The sequence below is a fragment of the Frankliniella occidentalis genome, unplaced genomic scaffold, assembly GCF_000697945.3.
Source record: "Frankliniella occidentalis isolate FOCC.00 unplaced genomic scaffold, Focc_3.1 Scaffold181, whole genome shotgun sequence".
Classification (NCBI taxonomy): Eukaryota; Metazoa; Arthropoda; class Insecta; order Thysanoptera; family Thripidae; genus Frankliniella; species Frankliniella occidentalis.
In genome coordinates this window covers 495,078-498,897 of record NW_026267307.1, presented here as the reverse complement: position 1 = coordinate 498,897, position 3,820 = coordinate 495,078, and the positions used below count along the sequence as shown (strand labels likewise).

General features: G+C 51.2%; 1 long non-coding RNA gene across 2 annotated transcripts; it reads right to left on the bottom strand.

The window, feature by feature from the left end:
* Positions 1-774: 774 nt before the first annotated feature.
* Positions 775-2,894, bottom strand: LOC127750376 (uncharacterized). 2 transcript variants are annotated; one of them, XR_008011656.1, is made up of 3 exons: positions 2,512-2,894; positions 2,289-2,333; positions 775-866 (listed from the first exon to the last, which is right to left on the bottom strand). It is a non-coding gene; the product is annotated as an uncharacterized LOC127750376 (long non-coding RNA). The 2 variants fall into 2 exon arrangements; XR_008011657.1 differs by lacking the exon at positions 775-866 and adding an exon at positions 918-1,044.
* Positions 2,895-3,820: the final 926 nt, after the last annotated feature.

Genomic DNA, 3,820 nt, shown 5'->3' with positions numbered 1-3,820 from the left:
TTCCACGTCCTTCACACTAGGCCCACCCGCGTACCCGTCGAAAACAACAGTGCTCCTACTCGTGTATAAACGCTGGACAAAGGAAGAGTACGTAGCCGCGACCTCTGCGTAGGTGGCTGGGCGTGGCCAGGACACGCGCTGCAGGAGATGGCCTCCATCGAGAACATACAGGGGGTTGGCGTTGGCAGAGAGAACAGCCGAGGACTGCAACACTTGTGCGAGAGTGGATTTAGTGCCCTTGTGCATAAAGCCCGATTTATCGAACAGGGAGGAGGGTACAGGCCCTAGCTCGTAGCAGTCACCGAGGTCCACATCAGCAACAACACAGGGTACACGATGGAGTACAGTCTCGCCGTTAACTTGGACTTTTTCTCCCCGAATTTGCACCGCAGGCCGGACTGAAGCAAGATTGGTAGCACGGTCTTTTCTGTGCAGTGTGAGCTCCCTCCCCATACTTTTTCCCTATCGAACGGTGGAGATAAGCGTTTGGCCGACTTTGAGCCCTGAGACCTTTTTTTCTGGGCTGAAATTTCGACTTCCGATGTGTTGGCAGCACTGTCGGGTTGTCCAAGAACCCACTAGGAATTTCAGAGTACCCGGGGTACCCGAGACAAAAAAGGTCTCAGCCTCCAAAGTCGGCCGAGAACACGAAGGAGACAAGCGTTTGGCCGACTTTGAGCCCTGAGACCTTTTTTTCTGGGCTCAAATTTCGACTTCCGGTGTGTTGGCAGCACCGTCGGGTTGTCCAGGAACACATTAAGACCTACGGAGGACCTGGGGTACCCGAGACTAAAAAGGTCTTAGCCTCCAAAGTCGGCCGAGATAACGACGGAGATAAGCTTTCGGCCGACTTTGAGCCCTGAGACCTTTTTTTCTCGGCTCAAATTTCGACTTCTGGTGTGTTGGCAGCACTGTCAGGTTGCCCTAGAACACTTTCGAATAGACGGGGTACCCATGGCACCTGAGACAAAAAAGGTCTCAGCCTCCAAGGTCGGCCGAGATAACGACGGAGATAAGCTTTCGGCCGACTTTGAGCCCTGAGACCTTTTTTTCTGGGCTCAAATTTCGGCTTCCGGTGTGGTGGCAGCACTGTCGGGTTGTCCAAGAACACATTAGGAATTACGGAGTACCCGGGGTACCCGAGACAAAAAAGGTCTCAATCTCCAAAGTCGGCCGAGATCACGGTGGAGATAAGCGTTTGGCCAACTTTGAGCCCTGAGACCTTTTTTTCTGGGCTGAAATTTCGACTTCTGGTGTGTTGGCAGCACTGTCGGGTTGTCCAAGAACACACTAGGAATTACGGAGTACCCGGGGTACCCGAGACAAAGGTCTTAGCCTCCAAAGTCGGCCGAGATCACGGTGGAGATAAGCGTTTGGCCGACTTTGAGCCCTGAGACCTTTTTTTCTGGGCTCAAATTTCGACTTCTTGTGTGTTGGCAGCACTGTCAGGTTGTCCAAGAACACATTAGAACCTACGGAGTACCCGGGGTACCCGAGACAAAAAAAGGTCTTAGCCTCAAAAGTCAGCCGAGATCACGGGGGAGATTATCGTTTGGCCGACTTTGAGCCCTGAGACCTTTTTTTCTGGACTCAAATTTCGACTTCCGGTGTGTTGGCAGACCTGTCGGGTTGCCCTAGAACACTTTTGAACAGACGGGGTACCCATGGCACCCGAGACAAAAAAGGTCTCAGCCTCCAAAGTCGGCCGAGATAACGACGGAGATAAGCTTCCGGCCGACTTTGAGACCTGAGACCTTTTTTTTCTGGGCTCAAATTTTGACTCCCGGTGTGTTGGCAGCACTGTCGGGTTGTCCAAGAACACATTAGAACCTACGGAGTTCCCGGGGTACCCGAGACAAAGAAGGTCTCAGCCTCCAAAGTCGGCCGAGATAACGACGGAGATAAGCTTTCGGCCGACTTTGGGCCCTAAGACCTTTTTTCTGGGCTCAAATTTCGACTTCTGCTGTATTGGCAGCACTGTCGGGTTGCACTAGCACACTTTCGAACAGACGGGGTACCCGTGGCAGCCCAGACAAAAAAGGTCTCAGCCTCCAAAGTCGGCCGAGATAACGACGGAGATAAGCGTTCGGCCGACTTTGAGCCCTGAGACCTTTTTTTCTGGGCTAAAATTTCGACTTCCGATGTGTTGGCAGCACTGTCGGGTTGTTAAAGAACCCACTAGGAATTTCGGAGTACCCGGGGTACCCGAGACAAAAAAGGTCACAGCCTCCAAAGTCGGCCGAGATCACGACGGAGACAAGCGTTTGGCCGACTTTGAGCCCTGAGACCTTTTTTTCTGGGCTCAAATTTCGACTTCCGGTGTGTTGGCAGCACTGTCGAGTTGTCCAAGAACGCATGAGGACCTACGGAGTACCCGGGGTTCCCGAGACAAAAAAGGTCTCAGCCTCCCAAGTCGGCCGAGATAACGACGGAGATAAGCTTTCGGCCGACTTTGAGCCCTGAGACCTTTTTTTCTCGGCTCAAATTTCGACTTCCGGTGTGTTGGCAGACCTGTCGGGTTGCCCTAGAACACTTTCGAACAGACGGGGTACCCGTGGCACCCGAGACAAAAAAGGTCTCAGCCTCCAAAGTCGACCGAGATAACGACGGAGATAAGCTTTCGGCCGACTTTGAGCCCTGAGACCTTTTTTTCTGGGCTCAAATTTCGACTTTCGGTGTGTTGGCAGCACTGTCGGGTTGTCCAAGAACACATTAGAACCTACGGAGTACCCGGGGTACCCGAGACAAAAAAGGTCTCAGCCTCCAAAGTCGCCTTGGATGCTGTTTGTGGTGTTGTGTTTTTTGATGCCAAGACGTGTCTGTGGGACATGAGGGTGTGGGGGATACACCCAGGAACAGTGCCTGACTGCGTGTATTTCATTTTGGCTTCATCTGCGCTGAAAAAATATAAAAATATAAAAAAAATCGTCGAAAGTCGATTCCGTGTAAGGTTGGATGGGTTGGTTGGCCAACTGGTTGGCCAACTTCGCTTACGTCATGTTCAAATGCACCATGTACACATGAACCATGTACAAACGCACAAGGGCGTGCCGTGCAAGACTCATACCAAGGCAGCTTTAGTCAGCCGCTTGAGCTCTGTGTCCTCCCTGGCCAGGTGGATACAGCGACAGACTCTCAGTCATTCGTTACTACGTTCGATTCCCTGCCGCACCAGTGACATTTTTCATGGTTTTATCACGGTCGTCTTCCGGTTGTCTCAAAACGGGCTCTTTTTAAGACGAGGAGAAGACAGCTACATAGTGCTGCTTGAGACATCCCCGGGACAACACCTGGACCACCACGAGACGAACGGGGCGAGCCCGGTTGTCTTACTTTCATCTTCTGGTCGTCTACCGGACGCCCTCTGGACCTCTGCTAGGAGTCTTGTAAAAAAGACGACCGCCAGTTCTGTTTCAGCGTTTACTTCTCATACGGGTTCCTAGAATCGACTCGCCTGCTCGGCTGTCGCTGCATGTCCGAGTTCTAGTTTCAATTTACTGAATTAATAATTATATTGCTAAAACCTTACAAGTATATACGTACCTGATAGAAAATAACACCTACATGCAGCAATGTTACTTTAAACACTCTTTTTTAGCCCGCCCTTCTGCTTTGAAAAAGCTATCCAGCGGGCTTATGCAAACGACCTCGTGTTTGTCTGTCTGTCTGTCTGTTCCACTAGAAGGAGAAGTGCTAGAGACTTCAAATTTTCAGGGTATCTTAAGATTCACTCCTAGAAAACGAAACGCCTACGGCAAATCCTGGCAACCAACCCTAAGGGGCTGAAACGGGGTATCAAAGAAAAGAGGGTAGGTCAAAA